This window comes from Arvicola amphibius, chromosome 15 (assembly GCF_903992535.2).
Source record: "Arvicola amphibius chromosome 15, mArvAmp1.2, whole genome shotgun sequence".
NCBI classification, from domain to species: Eukaryota; Metazoa; Chordata; class Mammalia; order Rodentia; family Cricetidae; genus Arvicola; species Arvicola amphibius.
In genome coordinates, this window is record NC_052061.1 from 19758541 (window position 1) to 19781182 (window position 22642).

General features: G+C 44.6%; 1 non-coding gene across 1 annotated transcript; it reads right to left on the reverse strand.

Annotated features, from left to right (window-relative positions):
- Positions 1 to 19604: 19604 nt before the first annotated feature.
- LOC119802412 lies at positions 19605 to 19711 on the reverse strand. Its single transcript, XR_005283424.1, has one exon. It is a non-coding gene; the product is annotated as a U6 spliceosomal RNA (small nuclear RNA).
- Positions 19712 to 22642: the final 2931 nt, after the last annotated feature.

Below are 22642 nucleotides of genomic sequence, written 5' to 3' on the forward strand. Positions count from 1 at the left end.
CAAATGCAGTCTTCTATAAAGATGGGTTCTACAGATTAACTGAGAAAACAAGTGAGATGAGGGTCTGGGTGAGGAGCTGGTGTATTCTCTGCCACATAGGTAGCCCAAAGGTCACCAGGCTATTAATGACATCCATTCTCACCTTTCTGGGCAGAAAACCAGTTACAGCTTGTTGTTTTAAGGTCAGTAGAAGTCCATATTGGCCGGGAGAATCCTGATTTTCCAGCTCAATTGTAATTTTGCTGTGGCTCCTGGCAGAAGTGCTCCCCAATATGATGCCAACACTTCCAGGCCAGCAAAACTTAAGGTTGTGGGAACAGGAAGGAAAAGTTTTCCTAGGGAGTCACTAGGGTGTAATGAGTACATATTTCTTATTCCATCCTGGAAATTCCATCTTGACTCCTGGATCCATGAATCCTGGCTATGGGAGGAACTGTACCATGTACTGGATGCTGATTCAAAGCATATAGCACCTTCTAGAGAACCCTGCCCCAGCCCTCCATGCTGCTGCTATCTAATTGAGCCTGGATCTATGTCTTCAAAAGACCATCCCATCTTTCATCAGGCCAGCTCCCTCGGGATAGCGGAGAACAGGGTGAGACCAGTGGATTCCATGATCATGAGCCCACTGTCATGAACTACACTTTCTACCTCCCCTTACTAGCCTACTGTGCCTTAAGTCTGGTTATAGGTCTAGAGGCAACTATCGGTGGCCCTGAGGGACATCAGTATTGTGTTGCCTGACATTTCCTTCAGAGAAAGTCACAGCTGGTTTAGAAAACAATGAAGAATGAACTTCCTCAATCACAGGTGACAATGATAACATTTCAAGGGGGAATGAGGGTGGAGTGATTACCCCCCCAGGTGAGATTAACCCTTGAGAGTCTGAGAGCTCACAGTTCTCAGCCCTAATAGAGTCCTCCCACACCTCCCCATCTCAAGTCCCAGGATCCCATACTTTACCAGTTAACACCCTTGCCTTAACTGCAGACACTCTCTGAGGCTGGGACTTGAGTATTTGCGGTAGTTCAACTGGCCTTATCATGTGGGCTTCTCTTTGATTTTCTGTAACTTGAGGTCTATGACAACTGATCATGAATTAGTAAATCAGGAGGGCCATGAAACTGATCATCTAAAATCATTGTATGAGTTATTCTGATATGGTACAAAATCCCTGTCATCAAAACTCTCAGTTTTTTTTAAAACTGTGTCCAAGCCTCTGTCACCTTTCAAACACAGCATGTACACCATCAGGATAATCTACATATCCATCTGTTGTAATAAGAAATTGAGATCCATGTAGATGTGAACATGGTACCCTTCTGTTTTTTAATCCTTGATACTTTTTATGTTGGCCTCACAACAGGTTGCTTGATCACCATGCATTTGTCCAAATATAGACTCTCCACTATAGCCAGTCTCTTTAGGATCTCCTGTTTCTATGATAAAATCCTCCTGCACATTGTAAATAAGGCAATGATTGTAGTTTCTTATTTGCACGATGTGGTAGTTTGAACAGGACTGGCTCCCAGAGGCTCATATATTTGAGTGTTTTGTCATCAGTGAGTGACACTACTTAGAAGATTTAGGGGTGTGGCCTTGTTGGGAGAAGTGTGTCACTGCGGGAGGGCTTTGAGATTTCAAATGCTGAAGACAGGCCCAGTGTCTCTCTCTTCCTGTTCTCCGGTTCAGACAATGAGTGCCTTGGTGTTCATTTCACATTTTCCCGAATTCTCCACATTTACAAAATCAGAAGACATCTGGCATGTTCAGAGTGAGAATAAACCTTTATCCTCCTCTACGTTTTCAAGGTCCATGTGACTCACTTTGGCCAGTGGGCTGTCAAAGACGGTGCTGATGGGCAGAGGAGAGGGGTCAGGCTTTAGAGCGCTTGTTGTGCAAACACGAGGCCTGAGCTCAGTCCCCCAGAACTTGCACAAAAAGCCAGCCCCAAAGCGCTGGAGTGGGATGGAGTGGGGGGCTGTGGCAGGTGGGTGCCTGGGGCTTTCTGAACAGGCAGTTTAGCCAACTTGGTAAGTTCTCGGCCAATGAGAGACTCTCAGTAAACAAGCTGGGGAGGCTGGAGAGATGACTCAGCAGCCAAGAGTTCTCCCTGCTCTTCCTAGAGGGCAGGAGTTTGACTCCCAGAACCCACATGGTTGTAAATAACTCCATTCCTAGGGGATCTGACATCATCTTCTGACCTTTGATGGCACCTAACACACATGTGCACACACACACACACACAGACATACAGACACACATAATAAAATTAAGTCTGAGACAGAAAAAGGAAATACTAGATGCCTGGGATCTAATGAAATAAATGTGGGAGATAACAGAAGGAAGTTTCTGTTATGCTCAGATGATGGAGTCCCCCCAAAACCAGCCAGGAGACTGAGTACTGTGTGTAAAAGCAAAGAGCCTTTATTCTTACATAAGCTTGCAGACTCGGACTCCCCATGTGTCCAAAGTATCTGAGTGATCTGAGAGCCCCAAGCTCAGTTGGGTTTTAGAGTAGCAAAGATAGGGGTGAGGGACTTCTAAGGTGCAGAACCCCTGATTGGCTGACATTTGTCTAGGGGTTTCCTGGTGAAAAGCGATAGGTGTGTGCTAGCAGGTGATCCTATCTGCAATGGTTGGGATGTTAGGAATTTCCTTTGGATGCTCTGTTCCTGGTGGTGACAGCTTGTGGCTTTTCCTGGAACCTGGTGCTGCCTGCTATGGCAGCTGTGCGGCCTGGGAGCCATGTGTGGCCAGGCTGCCCTGGGCCCCACAGTTTCTAGTAAGTCCTTTAACAGTGACATTCTGTTCGGAGGGATGTGTTTTAAGTGCTTTCCTCTTCCTACTGTCTGGAACGTGGATACGATGGTGATAGCAGCTATTTTGTGGCTTTGTGGCAAACTCGAAGATGGAAATCAAGACTCACGGATCCAGCCAGCAGGTCTTCCACACAGTTTTTCCTTCCGTTTCCTGGGAGTTTGTGAATGGTAGAAGTCAGCCGGATTGCCAGCAATAATTACAACCTAGAAGTACTTCGGGAAGCCATCACTGTCCTTCTTGGAGAATTTTTTGGTTCATGCTAGCTCTCATCTTCAATGTTTTGGGATCATTTTTCAGTTCACTAATCAATTCTGAAGCTTTCATGCCAAAGCGAACATTATGGGCTACTTTATGTCACTCCTTCCTGACTCTGGGAGGTTTAATCTAAGGAAGCGTTCAGAGGGCATGGCAAATGCAGCTGGAAGAAAGTTAAAAACAACAATTGAAAGGGGAAGAAATTTAGCAGTGCAAACCCACAAGGTGAGCCTTCCCTTAATCTGCTAAAGGTATTTTGAAAAATCGATACTATCGTATAATTTACATATAAGTTAAATACACAGGCTGTAGAGTTTTACATCACTTGCATAAGTAGGCAGATATAGGCATGGTGGACAACGTAGGCATTTTGTTTGAAAATAAAACTGGCACAATGAAATACAAAACAAACAAAGGACTAGAGACTCCCAGAGAGTTAGAAATAAAACAAAGGACCACAGACTCCCAGAGAGTTAGAAAGCACTGACCTGATGGCATCGCCCTGACTTGGTGAAAGTTTTCACCAGCACTGAGAGGAATGTTCACTCTGCTTAAGTCACTGTCAACGCAGAGTGTCCACTCTACAGAGCCGAAGTGAATGCCAACTGAGATTTATCCACAAAAGGAGGAAGGGTCTATCACTAAGGCATGCCCCTCCAGCTCTTTCCGGCCCCTTTGACCTTGTTCTGTTCCTCTGCACCACCCTGACAGGATGTGAGTTCCAGAAGCTGGATGCTCAGTTGCCTTTTCTAGGATAATAGAGGCCATCTTTGGATACTTGGTAGTGTTCTGTGCTCTGTTTGCATTAATTCAGCAAGACCAGAACAGGGGAAAGGAAATAACATACTGAACTACTTCTCATATGTCCCTGCATATGCCTACTTATTCTTGCAATGCAAAACTCCTCTACAGCCTGTTTAGTTAATCGCCCTGATTAGACCTGCAAGGGATTGCATACAGCATCAGGCAGCACTGCAATAATGGGTTTGCTGGAGTGCACCAGCATGCATTGTGACTAGTCCCACAAACTAGCATCCGTGTAACTTCCCACAAAACCCTCCAGTCAGTGTCTAGAACTCTCCTCTCTCCTTCCTCGCCAGTCCCCTCCACACACCCACTTCTTCTCCTCCTTTGTCTCACCCTTCCCTTGACAGGGCTCTACTCTGTTGCTTAGGGTCTCAATCATTAATCCTTATCCTCCATCTTCCCCTTGCTGATGTGACCTAAAGAATGGGGTCTTTCCCCAGTGGAGAGAGGTCCTCCTCTCCTCCTCCCTAAGGGTAAATGCAGCGGGGCAGGGCAGGAACCTGACTGGGGAGCCACCCCTAGGAAGGCAGTCACCTAAAGATGATGCTCACCAGCACTCCCCACCAGATTTCTCAGCCTCTGGCATGGTCCCTAGCAGCTACTATGAGGTCCAGCTCAATGTGTTAGCCTTGCCTCAGAAAGGCATAGCTACTTATTTTTCCTTTTCTGTCCTTTTCTTTCTTTTGTTGACCAGAGTCCAAGTATGTTTTAAATCTCCCACTAACTCTTTCTGAAGCGCCCCTCTCTGCCATGTGGCTGCTTGTCACCAGGTGGCTGACCTCTGACCTCCAGCCTCATCTGCAGCTGCATGGCTTCTGCTTCTGCTCTGTTCTCCTCCTCCCTTCCAGGAAGGGGCGAGAGGCAGCTCTCTTCCTTTCCTTTATAACCCCAACACGTTGCCCCCAAGATCCGGCTGAAGTCTGTTGTCTTTGCTCCTCTCGTTATGTCTGTTATTAAATTACTTTGTTAATAAGATCAAGAGGAGCCCTGATTTGTCCAGTATCACCAAATATCTACATTAGTCAGGGTTCTCCACAGTAACAGAACTTATAGAAGGAATATCTCTCTCTGCACACACAAACACAAATACTCTCTCTCTCTCTCTCTCTCTCACACACACACACACACACACACGCACAAATACTCACCACCACCCCCCACAATAAAGATATGTATAATGTATGGGGATTTATTAGCATGATTACAAGCTGTGGTTCAGTTAATCTAAAAATTGGTGCCTATGAATGTAAAGTCCAGGAATCCTGTAGCTGCTCAGTCCACAAGGCTGGACGTCTCACCAGGTCTTCAGTATATGTGGGAATCCTGAAGAAGTGGCCCTAATGCCAGTGAAGGGATGAACTTGCTAACAAGGCCAGAGAGCAATAAGACAAAGAAGAAAATCTTCCTTTGTCCGTGCCCTTTTGTAGGCTTCCAGAGGAAGGTGTGGCCCAGATTAGATCAGGAGTAAATATCTGGATTAAAAGTGTGTCTTCTTATCTCAAGCGTCTTCCCACTTCAAGTTAAGCAGAAATCCCTCACATTTGTGCCTCCATTTTTAGGTTTTAGTTAATGCCAGATGTAGTCTAGTTCAGAACCAAGAATAAACATCATAATTCAATAAGACAGTTCAACACCAGGAAGATTATTACTATTTTCCCAAAAGGGACCGCTCATGTGGAATCCAGTGACAATGAAGAGAGGAATCCAGCTCCTGGCCCAGTTGTGTTCCAGGAAATGACCTTTGAGCTCCTCAAGGAGAGGAGCTGGAGTCCCAGGCTTGACCTGTCCTGCTCTTCCAAGTCATCCTTGGACACACTGTGTGCAACCCTAGAAACAGGAATTTTAAGGAAGGGGAGAATCACAAGTTACAGCTGCAGAGACTGAAAGTTCCAGTGCAAGGCAAGCTCCAGAAGGAAGAAGACAGGGAGGGGGCGGCTCAGTTCCACGGAGAGGAAACTATTCCCTCCTCCTGAGTCCAGGGTTTGTATAGATTCTTCTGTTGTTGTCTTACATTTGGTCTAACTGATTATGTCTCCTGATCTCTGCTCTAAAGCCTAGAACCTGACCTGCATCTGTCCCTGCATGCAGACAAGACTGTGACAATTGCAGGAAGACCAAAGGAGTGACACAGAGAGAGGCTTACAGCTTAGCGCTAAGACATGCTAGTGCTCCTCCTGCTAATGTAGCCAGGCAGACACTGGGAGGCTTGGAGGTTTGATGAGGGCTCCTTTCCTCATCAGCTCTGGCATCACTGGGCCCACTAGCAAAGGCAGCATCACAATTGTCCCCTTGAGATGTAAACTACCATGTGATAAGGTAGAGGTATTTGGGCTTTGGTGAGATCAGTGAATCCAAAGCTACTTCTTCCTGTCCAGAGATGAGTTTTTCTTCAGGCTGGAATCATGAAGTGTGATCTGCCTTAAAAATTACATCCTTACATATTATCGTGTCTCCTCCCTTGGGCTTTAATGTAATTGAGCCTATCAGTGCCCTCCCCAGAATGCCTTCCCTCAGGAAAGGGGATTCATTTGATAACTCATGGGAAGAATAATCGTACCATTAATGAGACACTGGTCTTACACTTCCCCTAGGAAGTCCTCCCTCCACACAGCAGATTCTACAGAATGTCACGGCCAAGTCTGCCTGCTTCCTGATCTCCAACTCAAACCAGAAAAATAAGGCACAGCTTTTACTTTTCCCATTCCTGTTTTTTGATTCTTTCTTTTTTTTCTTTTTGGCTTTTCATGACAGGGTTTCTCTTTGTAACAGTACTGGCTGTCCTGGAATTCACTTTGCACACCAGGCTGGTTTCAAATGCAATGAGATCAGCCTGCCTCTGCCACAGTGCTGGGATTAAAGACATGAGCCACCAGCACCGGGCTTCCCTTCCTATTTTGTCTTCAAATGTCATAGGAAATCCTTTGCATGCTTGGATGACCTGCAGAACTGTCTGTTTTCCTGAAAAACACACACACACACACACACACTCATATACACACACACTCATACACACATACATTCACACACATACACACACTCACACACACACACACACAAGTACTACAAAATCACTAATACTGGTCTTAGCATCAGGGTTTCCTCATGAGGGAATAGGAGTGTCCTGAGCCTTCCTCTGAAGATGCTGATGGGAAGCTGTAGTTGGTCCCTAGTCTGTGGGGAGGGTTTAGAGAGACATGGAGGACAAGGGTGAAGCACAGCACAAAGCCTGTGCAGATGACGTCATGACCTCCAACATGCTGTGATTGTGCACAAGGAGCTTTGGTGCTAGAGGAATGTCTGTATTCTGTCAATCATGTTTTAAATAAATGCTGATTGGCCATGCTGGAATAATAGGTGGGACAACCAGACAAGAAGTAAAGGTGGGGCAATGAGAACAGGAAAATGCTGGGAAGGAGGAAGCCCATTCCTCCCCAGTCCTGTCCAGATCACTGAAGAAGCAGGATGTGACCTGCCCTGCTGAAAAAGGTACTGAGCCATGTGGCTAACATAATAAGGATAATGGGTTAATATAAGTTACAAGAGCTAATAAGAAGCATGAGCTAATGGACCAATCAGTGTATCATTAATATAGACTCTCTGTGTGATTTTCTTTGGGACTTGCTGGCTGTGGGAACTGGGCAGGACAGAAACCCTGACAAGCAGACCCTCATGTTACAGAGCCTGCTGCAAGGATTCACAGCGTAGGTGCTGTCATTTGCAGGACTGAGCCAGCCAACTTCAGGACTCCAGGGAGAGCCCCAGGGGTCCTGGGATGGATGTTTAGTAAAAATCGTGTTGTGTGAGATATGGTCCCTGTATGCACAGATATGTTCACTTTATTAGGCCATAGTTTAACAAGGCTCTGTTTAATCTGGAATCAATCTGTCCACGGTGTGTAGGCTGTGCTTTAAATGGGTGTGTCATACAAGTCCTGCCCTCTCCTCTCAATGCTCTCAGGGTCGTGGGAACACAGGACTAAGGATGAGTAGTGGACCCTTCCTGAGCCTGGCTCAGAAAAAATGGACACAGGACTCTGTATATTCCACATGCAGAATTGCTCTTTTCCATGTTGAGGCTAGGGGAGTTACTGGATCAACATGTCTACATGAGGATACCTTGTCATTGTTAGGCGATGACGGAGAATTCTTCATGACAGCCAGTAATGTATATGCCTCACCTGCCCCAAGCTTGACAGGATACCCCACCATTGTGACAGAACAGGCCTCCTAGAAAGGGGACCAGAGTCACTCGGTTGCCACTGAGATGACACCTGTTGCTTTGTGTTTGCTGAGAATTTCCTGGTTAGTGTAGGTCATGTGAGTTACAGTGTACAAATGCATTGTTTCTGGTTCCTTCTGGAACTGGTTGACCGTGTACATCTATGTTTATGATTATTAGTTAGATGTTTTATAGAGCATGGATCCTAAACCCTAGTCAGATAAAGAAGATTCTGACTCAAGCAGACGAACTTATGTGTGACAACTGTGAACATGGATTCTGTGGCTTAGTTTGAATGAGGATGGCCCCCATGGGTGAACATGTTTGGATATGTATCCCCAGTAGGTAAAACTGCTTGGGAAGGAACAGGAGGTATGGCCTTGAAGGAAGAAGTATCAGTGTGTGTGGGGGAATCAAAGTACTTTAAAGATTCTAAAGCCAACCCCCCCTCTGTGTTTTTGTGTGTGTGTCTCTGTGTGTGTATGTGTGTATGTGTGTGTGTGTGTATGTGTGTGTGTGTGTGTGTGTGTGTGTGTGTGTTGCTTGAGAATCAGTGTCAGCTATCACCTCCAGCTCCAATGCCATGACTGTCTGCCTATTGCTAGATTCCCATCAGGATGGTCATGTGCTGTCCCCCTCTGCAACTGTGGACCCCTAAGTAACATGCTTTCTCCCATAAATGGCCTTGGCCACAGTGCTTTGTCAAGGCAATAGAGTAGAAACAGCAGGAATGGGCAAATTCAGTACCAAGTTCCTATCTCAAAGGCCCTAGGGTATCTGGCAAATGATTCATGACACAGGGAGACTATAGGGTAACAGGGACAACTGGAGCAGGAAACCGACCAATCACTGAGCACCCTTACTCTGAACCCAGAGTCAGAGAAAGAAACATGCCCTGGATTTGAGACCTGGGCCAGGAAAGAAACATCTTTATCCCTGAACCCAGGAGTAAAGACATGTGCCCTGGCTCTGAAACTAGTGTCAAAGAAACACACATTGTCCCCAGAATCAGAGCCAGTGAAAGAAATAGGCCCTGTTCCTAAGATTAGAATCAAAAAGCTAAAAAGGACCAGTGAAAGAAACACAGTTTGGCCATGAAGTCAGAGCCATCTCTGGCCCTGACCAGCTAAACTGACCAATCCCTGAACAGGGAAAAACTAACCAATCTCCCTTCTCCCTGGGAAAACTCCACCCCTAAGAAGCCCTATATAAGCCTCTCCACCTCTTCAGTTGAGAGGTGCAGTTAATCCCTCCCTGGCAGAGGCATCAACTCTCCTGGACTCCTCTATCCCAAATGAGTCTTTCACCAGCACAGAGCAGAAGAACCTGGCTGAGATGTCTTTTAGGGGACTGAGCTGAAAAACCTTGCTGAGATGCTCCCTAGGGGGCCTCAGCAAAGCAGAGCAGAACAGAAGAACCTTGCTAAGATGCTCCTTAAAGGGACTGAGCAAGACCAATTGATGAAAAGTAACAACTTTTCGCTGGAGCAGGAGGAGATTGCTACATTTCTGCTGGGGGCTTCCCGCTAGCAGAGAGTTAGCAGAAGAAACATCTTGGGCTGGAGAAGCAGACAGCTCTGCTAGGACTCTCCTGTAAGGGAGCAGAGCAGAACTCAGCTGTAGCGGCTCTCCAGGAGAGGAGCAGGATCCCTATATCCTGCAGGAAAACCATCCCCCACTGCACCCCAACTTCAGGTAACCTGGCTTCCTGATAGTCAGGGCACCTTTCCTCCAGTGCTGAGCTGTCCCATTGCAGCTCCAGTCTCCAGAGCTGTCCTGTTGCAGCTGTAGCTATCCTGGCTTCTGATAGGACACCTTTCCTCCAGGGCTGTGCTGTCCTATCGCAGCTCCAGCCTTTATAGGTGTCCTCTTGCAGCTCTACCCCTCCATTCCTATTGTGGCCCACCCCCACCCCCAGAGCTATCCTATTGTGGCACTACCCCCTCCAGAGCTGTCCTATTGTGGCTCTAAGTATATCCTGGCTTCCTCTTAAGTCAGGATATCCCACTACCACTACTGTACCACATTCCCCTACATTTTGGTGCCGAAACCTGGGATAGACTCCCCTAGTGCCCGTGCTCTCTCCCTGGGGTCTGAGCCTCACTGGGACCCTATCCCTTATCTCCAGTCCATCTACATCAGTTTCACCTTCCAGCTCACTGATCGCTCGACATTCCATGCAAAAGAGGCAATTAGGTGAGTTCCCTCTTTGGTCAGTGTAACGTTACCCTGGGTCTGAGGAAGTGATCGTAGAGTGCCCATCACCCCATAGTACTCTTAGAAGTGGAGGTACCCCCAGCCATGGTCTTTAAGGCTACTGTTGGCCCTCTTTACCTGACCACAGCCCCCACACACTTGGACCTGCTATCAGGTAGCTTCCTTAGACCCAATTGTGCTATAGCATCCCTTCCTGTCCTCTTCTATCCTCACAGACGGAGCCACAAAAGCCTCCTTTTCCCAGTCCTTTTCCTGTGGATGAGACCCTGCCCCTAGAGCTCTGTTTTCTTTTGTCTTCATCTCTGTGGAAGCCCTGGCACCAGGCACCCGAGTCTCTCCGGGGCTTAACTTGAGAGTTAAGCCTGAGTTGGTGAGAACAAGACACTAAATTTTTCAGAACTACAGTTACAGGTGGTTGTGAGCTACCATGTTGGTACTGGAAATCAATCCTGGGTCCTCTGGGAGAGCAACTAGTGTTCTTAACCACTGAGCCAACTCTCCAGGCACCGTTCTTGACCACTGAGTTCTCTCAGTAACTCTTTCTTAGGCATATGGTATGTTGTATGTGTGTGTTTCTCACTATGTTGCTCAGGCTAATCTTAAACATGGGGCTCAAATGATCCTTCTGCCTTAGCCTCATATGCTGGGACGACAGGGACATGAATCATGACACCCAGCTTGTATTTCAAATCAGGATGGACCATGTGTTCAACTTTCCTCAGAAGTGGTTTGGCTTTTTTTTAAATATTTCTACATGAGTTTTAAAATTGTTCACCTGACTAATGCCACTAAGATTCTGCTGCCAGTTGTACTGAATCTATATATTCCTATGGGTAGTTTGGACATTCTGATAACATTTATTTGGATTCACAGTGTGTCCTTACATTTTCTCTTTCTTTGACCAGTGATTTGTTTTCATTTTTGGACTAGACCAGTCTGGACTGGAACTTAATAAGTTCTGCCACCTCTGCCTCCTGAGTGCTGGATATACCATTAAGTCTGGCTCAAAAATTTTGGACTTCTCATCAAGAAATTTTTGTTAAAGCATTAAGAATTTATGTTTAAAAAGTAAGACACAGCCAAGTGGTGGTGCATGTTTCTAGTCCCAGCACATGGAAGGCACAGGCAGGCTGTTCTGAGTTCAAGGTCAGCCTGGTCTACAGAGGGAGTTCCAAGACAGCCAGGAATACATAAAGAAACTGTGTCTCAATAAGAAAAAAAGAAAAAACAAAACAAAACAAAAAAAGAATAAAATAATAAGACATGTAAGAGTTTCAGAAAACAGTACTAGGTTTATTGAAATACATGTAATTAAAGTATAATTATGTAAACTTAAGTGGCACATGATTATGGTTAAATTAATCTGAATTTTATATTTACATTTTCAGTCCAGAGTATTACATTCATGCAGTGATAAGAAGCACTGATTTTTTTTTTATTTTTTTATCTTCAAATGTCCATCCTCTTGAGAAATGCAAGAGCACTCAGCTGAAGTTGTTACCTACTGTTTGAATATATGATACCCTAACAGTTTAAGAAAGCCAAAGCCTAGGAAATTTAAACATTATTTGTGATATATAAAACACATACATGTTATTTGTATGTATTAGTATTATATGTGTGTATATTATATAGTAGTTATATCTGACTTTTGCCTATGTTTAAATTGTCCAATATGCTGAGCTGTGGCAGCTCTCTTGGAGTCTGCTGTGTCAAGGAGTTTCTTCTGCTCGTCTGGGATGTCATTCATGGCGTCTTCAGACAGCTGGTCTGCAGAGAGCGTGCCCTGTGAAGAAACTGTCTTCCAGGTCTGGATATTGGCCTGCATCGTCAGGAGGGCCCTACTCATCTGGAATGTCAATCATGACTTCACACAGCTTGGATGTAGCAGCTACATTCGGGAGGGGGGGGATAATTGTGAGTTTAAAGCCCTGATACTGGCCCTGGGTTGAGGATGACTTTGAACCTGGAGACCTTATCTTATGTACTTAGGTCAGGGTGCCACACAAGAATGAGGACCTGAGTTCAATCCTCAGCACGGGTACAAAGCTGGGCATGTTTGTAGTCCCCGTGCTAGCAAGGCAGAGATAGGATCCCTGGGGCTCTCTGGTCAGCCATCCTAGCTGAGCCCCAGGACAGCGAGAGACCCTGTTCCAAAACCCAGGCTGAACATCCTTGAGGGACCACACTTGAGGTTCAACTCTGACCCCACGTGCACACACACAAACCTACCTTCCCAATATACACACTTACACTAACACAAGTTAAGCAGCTGTTACTTACTGACACGTCTCACTTGCTCAGAAATATCATCTCTGATATCTGACACATCCCACATGGCGAGGAAGGAGTCGAAGCACAAGCCTTCCTCTGCCTCTTGCACGTAGGGTTCACAGGAGAAGGAGAATGATGGGCAATGGCTGCAAAGAACATTTCGTTGCAGATGATGAAATTCTACGACAGCCACACAAATATCAAACATCTTTGAGCTTCCACCTAGTTTTTCAAATTGCTAACTTTTCAAAGTTACTTATTTGAAATATAATCCAGATTATATTCCTTTTTCAACATTTTTCCCCGCTTCATAACATGACAAGCAAGATTTGCGTCTCTTGTGCTTTCCCTCACTCAAGAATTTCTCAATGCATTACACAAGCACTGAAAGGAGCCACGCAGACATAAGCGGACCAGGAATAAAATCAGTACCAATCAGTCCCTATGGGCCGTTTCTCTCGGATTCTCGCTCCTCACTACAGAGTAAGCTAACAATCTTGCCCACTGTTTACACGTTGGCAGGTTCTGGGCATCACTGCATTAAATAGCTTAAACAGTAACACCCCCTGAGTTCAGAGACAGCCCTACTTACCTGCAGGCCTGTGGCCACAGCTTCGGCACTTTGCCATTCCCACGTACGCTTATCTGAAATAATGCCAACCTTAACCAACAAAGCTATAAGCACTGCTTGCCTGGATGTCAAGAAGAGGTAAATGTCAAATCTAAATCATGAAATGACCAGCTGTTTTGTGCAATTAGGGGCTAGGGAGGTGGCTCAGTAGGCAAAGTGCTTGTTGTACAAGTGTGAGGAAGGTCCTAAGTGAGAAGCACAGAACCCAGTAAGGCTGGCATGTAGCACACACACATAAACCAGCGTTCCTGAGGAGAGCTGAGAGGTGGGACAGAGTCCGGGGAAGACTGCAGGCCAGCAAGCCTTGTGTGTACATTGAACAATTAAGAGACCCTCACCTCAATGCAGGACACGGACACCCAAAGCTCCTCATCTCCACATGCACACATGACATGGGCATGTTCCCACTCACAATAAACACATACATAACATACATACAAAAAGATTAAAATACGCAACCACAAACAGTTAAGGCCTCAGTGCATCCTAGGACTCCAAACTATCCTGCCTTTGGGTCATACTCCTAAACAAACTGTGTTTACATTAAATATATGCACCTTGCCTTACAAATGTATTAGCTTCATAAGATGAATTTCATTATGTATTCTCAGAATTTCATCATTTGATTTATATATCTTTTTTTGTTTTGAAAACATGTACAAATAATTAGATTCTGAGCTCTAACAGCGTGTTTACATGTGTCTACTAGGACTTTATTATTTATTTATTTAGATACAGGGTCTTTCTATGCAACCCTGATTGTTCTAGAACTTGCTATGTTGACCAACCTGGCCTTGAACACAAGAGATCTGGCTACTTTTGCCTTCTAAGTGCTGAGATTAAAGGCACGTGCCATCATACCTGGATAATTACTAGGATCAAAAAAATCACTATTTATTTTCGGCCGTGTATGTGAGATCAGAGGACAACCGCTGGCGCCATTTCTTTCCCTCTACTGTGGGCTCTTGGGTGGAACTCCCCTTGTCACGTTGGCAATGGCAAGCCTCTTTTCCTGCTGACCCATGCCGCAGCTCTACTACTGTCTCATCCCCCTCCCTTTATGATTAGTGTGGCAGGGTCTCTGAGGGCAGCTGTGTTCTCTACTTCTGCTTTTACAAGGGTGCTGGGGATCAATCTCAGTTCTTTGGTGTGCACAGCAAGGGCCTTTCCCTGCTGAGCTATCCTGCCAGCTTACGGGTTATCTGAATTAGAAAACTGTTGAGTCCCAGAAGTTTTTCTAGCTTAAATTACATCTGTAGAAGACTACACACGATGTGTGCCCTCATATGCTAATCACTGCTCTGGCAGTGCAATTCCATGAATATTTTTCTCTTTTCCCCTTACTGAACTGCTAAACTGGATAGATTTGTCTATGTAACTCTTATTACCTAGCCTGTTACTAATCTAACCCCATGTCTAGGTTTGTTTGTTTGCTTTGTGACACCGAGGACAGACAGTAGGGCCTTGTATACACTATGTGGACACTCAAATGTATCTCTTTCCCTACCTTGTATTTTAAAGGACATGCACTGATAAACATTTCCCCACTCCATTAAATGTCTTCTCCTAAACTGATACTGTTTTATTCATGACAATCATAATTTTAAACAGTTTATTTTATTCATTTTGAGACAGGGTCACACTATATACCTCTGACTGGCCTTATACTTGCTATGTAGACCCTGCTAGCCTTGAACTCATAGAGAACCACCTGCTTCTGCCTCCCCGGGGAGTGCTGGGATTAAAGGGTACACTACCACACCCAGGAGAACTATAGTTTTAACGATGGTATCAAGATAGTTAGGCTATCTCAAATTATCTTCTTTTAAATGTCATAGTGGCCATCTGACTACTTCTTTGATTGTTTAGATACAAGATCGCATACTGTGGCATAGGCTAATCTACAACTTGCCATAGAGAGCAGGCTGTCATCAAACCCAATGTGAGATTCTTTTGGTTTACCCTGAGTGTTAGGACTACAGGTATATACCACCAAACATGACTAAGATTGTGTTTTTAAAATGCTTTTAAAAACTAATTTTTAATATTTAGTTTTGTGTGAGTTTTGCCTGTATATGTGAATACAAGTAAAGTATCTGCAGATACCAGATGAGGACATTAGAATCACCTGGATCTGAAATTGCAGAGGGTTGTGACCACTAACTTTGTTGGTGTTGGGAACTAAACCCAGATACTCCAAAAGAATAGCAAGGGCTCTTATCTGCTGAGCCATCTTTACAGCCATTTTTGTAAATCTTAAAAAAGCTAAACGGATGGGTTTAAAAAATTGCTATGTGTGTCTCTGTGTGTGTGTGTGTGTGTGTGTGTGTGTGTGTGTGTGTGTGTGAGAGAGAGAGAGAGAGAGAGAGAGAGAGAGAGAGAGAGAGAGAGAGAGAGAGAGAGGATTGTGACTGTGCAAGTATGTGCATGTGTCACAGAGGTCAGAAGAGGGCTTCAGGGCCCTTGAACTAGAGTGACATGAGGTTGTGAGTCGCCATTCATGGCTGCTGGGGACAAACTAGGGTCCTCTGGATATGCAGCTAACTCTAACTGCTGAGCCTCTCTCCAGCCCAAGAACATCTTCCTACTTCAGACTGGCCTTGAACTGGTGGTCCTGCCTCAGTTTCCCAAGGGCTGGGACCACTGAGTCTGGCATTGTCTTCACATTACTGTTAAAAACTCCCTTAAACAACAGTTTTATTGGCATTTATAAAAAAAGAATATTTAAGAGCACGCAATACTTACCAGAATAAGAGACAGACTACCAAGTTGATACAAATAAATTTGCCAACAGGTTGTATAGGGCTGAGTTCTTCTTTTAGCACTTTGTAAAACAGCAGGAGGCAGTACACAGCAAACTAGAAACAAAAGCAACATTCCTCACTCTGCAGTAGGAAGACAGGGACTGACTATTAAAGCCGAAACCAGAGCCTGCACTACAGGAACATTCCAGGTGGAACTTAAGCTAATTAGTCAATGTGTTAGTGCTTTTAATACGTTACTGCAAGACATATGTACCATTTTTCCTGAACATCTTTCTAAGTATTCACATACTGTAACTCAAGCAATAAACAAATGACATGAACAGAAGAAAAGATTTCCTTCAGTCAAAAGGGAAACATACCCGTTAAAGCCTTTAAACACAAATTACCGTCACTTTTATAAAAACAATTATTATTATTATTATTATTATTATTATTAGCTAGTCTGTTGTGTAACATTTACACAACACACACACACACATGGTTTATATGAAGAGAGGGAGGAATGAGAATATGAGCAAAGATGTCAAGACCATGATGGGTTTACCCGCTGAAACAGTCTACCTGAGCTAATGTGTGAAGAGAGACACTAAAAAAGAAATCCCACACTAGCTCAAAATTGAGTGTAATAAAAGGTTATTTATTTAGGGGTAGACTTACAGATCAAATCCTCTGCTTGAACAGGGAACAGCAACCAAATCCAGCAGCTGGAAAAGAGAGACCATACTCATGCTTTACATCAGCATATATAGTATATGAGGCCATGCCCAAGTGGGCAGGTAACTTAAAGGCTACTGGCTGCAGGAATTCCTACAGCAAATGTGAGTTCACCAACACCAGCCAGACTGGGAAGGAACAAGCATAGACCAAACTAGTCCCTCTGAATGTGGTTGACAGTTGCAAGGCTGGGGCAGAATGAGGGGCCACTGTCAGTGGCACCAGGATTTATCCCTACTACTTTTACTGACTTTTTGAAAACCTATTTTCTTTGGATGGATACTTTGCTCAGCTTAGATATATTAGGGAGGGCCTTGGGCCTTCCTCAGAGCAATGTGCCTTACTCTCTCTGAGGAGTGGATGGGGAGGTGGAGTGGGAGGGTATGTGGAGGTAATGGGAGGAGGGGAGGGAGTGGTAAATTGGATTGGTATGTATAATGAAAAAAGATAGTTTGTTTTCTTTATTTAAAAAAATAATAAATCTTTTAAAAACCTTCCTTCCACATGACATATCAAGTTAATAAATCATAAACAATATAACCCATAAGGGGATATGGGGAAAGGTTACTTCCCCTCTGTTTGGTGGTAGCCATGAGGTAGCCAACATGGATTCAAACAAGAACATTTAGGAATTATAGAGGAGGACGCAGGGGAGATGCATGGACTTGACATTGGCCAGTTGCAGAAGCCAAAAGACCCACAGAATCCTGTTGCCTAATTTTTGTGAAGCTTGGGGAAGAAGCACAAGGCCCAGCTTCAATGTTACTGCTAATATAAACAGTGCCTGTAAATAACATCTTGAGCAGCTTAGTTTGGACAGCCCCAAAATATCTGTGTTGTAGTTATTGCTGCTGCTGTAAAAGCATGCAAACAGGTCGAGTTGTAATTCCTTTATCTGTGTGGAGTGTCCAGTAAAAGACTCAGTGCCTAAGAGTGCATGCTGGAGAGATGGCTCAGCTGTTAACAAGAACTGCTCTTCCAGAGGACTCGTGTTCGGTTCCCAAGCACCCACATGGAAGCTCATGCAACTGTCTGTAACTCCAGTTCTAAGGGAGCTGACACCCCCACACATGCAGGGAAAACACCAATGCACATAAATTAAAAAAAAAAGTACATGCTCTTACAAAGGATGGATTTCAGTTCCCAGCACCCATGTCAGGTAGCTCACAACCACCTGTGATTCCAGTTATGGAGAATCCAACTCTCTCTTCTGGACTCTGTGAGCAATTGCCCTCATATGCAAACAAATTAGACTAATAATAAAATTAAAAGGACGGCAAATAAATCCTATAAAAGTTCAGGGCCCTACCTCTTTGATGTTTCAAGGAGTCCAGAGGCCTGGGGCACACTTGGAAATCCTTTCTATGGAGAAGGGAAGTGGCATCACTTCCCACAATCCATCACAAAGAAATACAGCATGTGACAAACCACATTTGGTCACATTGCACCAAGCTATTAAAATCCATAATACTCACCTGCTTTCAGTAAACCCCCGAGACAAGGACAAGCTGGAGCATCTGAGCCAGGATGTCCAGCATCACAGGATGTGTGTATGCCGCCAAAGGTGTTGTTTGGAGACCCATACTGCAGAGAAGCACTGCTGGTTTTGGAAGAAGCCCACACTACCACCATTCTTCATTTGAAAAGCCATTTTTAGCTCATCTATTCCTGATAGAAGTAAACATCACACGTGGGGACAATAAATGACTAGGCGTCCTGAACTGTCCATCATAAACCAGCTACTGTAACTGAAAACTGGGCACACTCACCAGTGATCCATTATAAAACAGAAGGAACAATTAGACAACTCTGGTAAGGCCCCAAAATACTCTTTTTTTAAAAAAAAGTATGTTTTTCTTTGGGTTCACCTTCTTATTATCTTCTCAAGGATCCTGAATTATAGGCTCGATGTCCTTTAATTATGGCTAGAAATTGATTATGAGTGAGTACATCCCATGTTCATCTTTTAGGGTCTGGGTTACCTCACTCGGAATACTGTTTTCTATTTCCATCCATTTGCATGCAAAATTCAAGATGTCATTGTTTTTTACCACTGATTAATATTCTAACATGTATATATTCCACAGTTTCTTCATCCATTCTTCCCCTGAAGGGCATCTAGGTTGTTTCCAGGTTCTGGCTATTACAAATAATGCTGCTATGAACATAGATGAGCAAATGCTTTTGTAGTATGATTGGGCATCTCTTGGGTAAATTCCCAAGAGTGGAATTACTGGGTCCTGGGGTAGGTTGTTCCCGAATTTCCTGAGGAACCGCCACACTGCTTTCCAAAGTGGCTGCACAAGTGTGCATTCCCACCAGCAATGGATGAGTGTACCCCTTACCCCACAACCTCTCCAGCAAAGGTTATCATTGGTGTTTTTGATTTTAGCCAATCTGACAGGTGTAAGATGGTATCTCAAAGTTGTTTTGATTTGCATTTCCCACCCGTGAGGGGTGCGTTCACCCATGGAGACGGTGGCACAGAACTAACGGGAGATCACCAACTCCAATTGGAATGGGACTGATAGAACATGCGACCAAACCGGACTCTCTGAATGTGGCCAACGGTGGAGGCTGACTGAGAAGCCAAGGACAAAGGCACTGGGCTTTGATTCTTCTGCATGGATTGGCTCTGTGGGAGCTTGTCAGCTTGGTTGATCACCTTCCTGGACCTGGGGGGAGTTGGGAGGACCTTGGTCTTAACATAGAGTAGGGAACCCTGATGGCTCCTTGGCCTGGAAAGGGAGGGGGGTATGGATGGAGGGGAGGGGAGGGAAGGGGGAGGAGGAGGGGAAAAAAGCAAAAAAAGATAAAAACAGGGAAAAAAAAAGAAAAAAGAAAAAAAACGACAAAAGAAAAATAATAGAAAAAAAAGAAAAAAGAAAAAAAGAATAAGAAAAAAGTATGGAACGCTTCACGAATTTGCGTGTCATCCACGTGCAGGGGCCATGCTAATCTTTTCTGCATTGTTCCAATTTTAGTATATGTGCTGCCAAAGTGAGTACCAGAAGTACACAAGCTAATATGCAGACTGTGGCTTGTCGGGAGTTGATGCAGATTTAGAAATACTCCAACTTAAAACAGAGTCACTATAGGCATTTTCCATCCAGTTGGAATGGAAAGAAGAAACAGCCGAAGAACAAACCCCATAGCAGTTCCCGTCCTCCAGGTGGAAAGCTTCAGGAGCTCAGAACTCCCCACAGGACGCGTAATAATTTGGGATACTGCTACTTCATTCCTGCGCAGCTCCACGTTTCAAGGGTGCAGTGCCCCCAGACATCCTGTCCTTTCATTGACAGGTTGTCCTTTCACGTGTCCTCCACACACTCAGTGATGCTGGACTGTCTGGCTCAGACGCTGCAGTTTGTCCTTGTCTCGGGGTTCACTAAAAGCAGGTGAGTATTATGGGTTTTCAAACTTGGTGCATTGTGCCTCAATGCAGGCACATGCCATGGAATCTAAGGTGGATGGAAGGTTTACTCCCAGGCCAAAGTATTTCATGGCTGGTGTAAGTGTTGAAACCTCTGTCATGAGTTGTGGCTTGAATCTGAAATTCCAGTTTTGAACGTTTGCCCCCTCGCTGGTGGTGCTGTTTTTGGGAACCTGTGGAGCCTGTAGGAAATAGAGCCACCCTGGTAGAAGCAATCAAAGGCAAGGGCTTTGGGGGTTACACCTGCCGCTGGCTCCTGCCCTGAACTCTGGGTTCACCACCATGTGTGTCTCATGCCATCAACTGAACTGCTGTACCATGCTCTCTGTGCACTGATGGATGGGACTCTCAGGAACCACGAACCACAATAAGTCTTCCCTGAAGTCAATTCACTCAGGCTTTGTGGTCACAGCAATGTCAGAAAACTAACAGAACCTGCCAGCACTCTTCCCTGACTCCAACAAACCATGCTAAGTGAACAGAGGGCTCTGTACTGAATGTAGCCAAGCCCTGACATTTCCTTCACATACTATAGAGGAAAGAATTTATTTTGTTTTTTATGTGTGTGAGTATGTTGTCTGCAAGAATGTCTGTGCCTCGTGCATGTGTCTGCTGCCCATGGAGGACAGAAGAAAGCATCAGATTCTCTGGAACTGGAGTTATGTATGGTTGTGAGCTGCCATGTGGTTACTGGAAGAAAACCCAAGTCCTCTGGAAGAGCAGCCAGTGCTTTTATCTACCATCACCGCAGACAAAGAGGAAAGAACTTAAGACATGTAAGAGAGGGACATGGGAATGTATTTTTCATGTGTTGCTAACCTAGGCATTAAATTCTGACTTTATCTCCCCAGATGGGGCCAGAGAAAAGCATTGGTAAAAGAAGTGTTACTGCCCATACTGCCTTAGTGACCATTTCCTGTGATTGTAGCTTCTACTGGAGAAGCAATGTAATGCTATTGGCCTTCTAATCAATGAAGATGGAAGGATATAGATCCAGAATAAGCTACCTAGCAACATTTCATGGCCCAGAGTATCTAGAGGGAAAGTGGCTACCACTGTCAAAAGCAGCAGGCCTGATACAAAAATGACCCAACTTCAGGATGGAATTTAATCCAAGGATGCTATTAGGCTGGCAAGGTCTGGAAGGGCATGAACTATGACTGTGTGTGCAAGCTGCTATGGTTTGAGTGGCAGATGTCTCCCAAATGCCCATATGTTGAAGGGCTTGGTCTCTAGGATGGTGCTACTGGGAGGAGGTGGTAGGTAGGTCCTTAGGGCCCTGGGAGCATGATGTCAGATGGGCCCTTCCTGTTACCCTTTGCTTCTTGGCCATGAAATAAACTATTTTCTGTGCCCTGTGCAACCTGCTGTGACTGTCTTAACAACAATGCCAGAGGCCCTAAAATCTATGGGTTCTTTCAATCAACCTTGTAGTTGGTGAGCTAGAATACTCCTTTCTCCTTAGTAGTCAATTATCTTGGGAGTTCTGTGACAGCGGTAGGAAGGGGATCCACACTTAAACTAGCTGTTTAACTTCCTCAGTCCTTAGGTGTTAGCAGAAGACATGAAACACAGGCCACGTTTACTCATAAGAGAGCAGTCAGAACGAACAGGAGCATGCTTGTATTGGTGGCCCTTGTTTTCAAGTCCTAAAGGCTTATGTGAAGAGGTCGCTGACATGCTTCAGGTACAGTGGGCATAGCTTAGAATTTCCAGTCTCCTCTAGAGAACCATAAGCTATCTTGGAGGGAGACTTTGTTTCTTCCTGCAGCCTTGGTTAGGAAAAGATGTGCTCCCTGCCTGAGGCTATTTATAAGCACCCTTGAAAAGACACTCTAGAATAAAAGTTGTTAGAAACCATGTACCATTGTCCTGGGGAATTGTCTTTCAATAAGAATTAAATGACCCTAACTGGTCACATAACCCCAGTGTAAAACTAGGACTATAACTATAAACCATTTTTAACAGTAACTATACCCTGTCCCAGTGTTACACCAATCTCTATTCCTAACCCTAATCATATGAACTTTAAATTTAATGCTCCCATAGCTCCATTTTAAAGTTTATATCTAATCCTATTTCTAACTCCAGCCAAAGTCTAAACCTAACCATAACTAAAATCCTAGCTGGAATACTAAAGAAAACCTCGCAAATATTAAAAAGAATTAAACTCAAAAGCCAGACTCATTTTTGCCTCTGTCTGTCTGTCTCTCTCTCCCTCCCCCCTTCTCTCTCTCACACACACACTACAGTGGAATGACAGAGGGCCAACAAGAGTCAATCTGGCAAAGTTGCTTGCTTGCTCTCTAATCCTTAAGACAGCAGATAAACCAAAACCATTTTAATAAAAGTGAGGCTACATAAGCTTAAAGAAGAGCTGAGAGACAATCTCAAAGGTACAGTCCTCTCAGACTTGCCAAAGAAACCATAATAAGGTAAAGAGAAACAGTCATACTTTTTGTTACTGTCCAACAACTTTTTTGAATGAACACTAATTGCCAAAGAA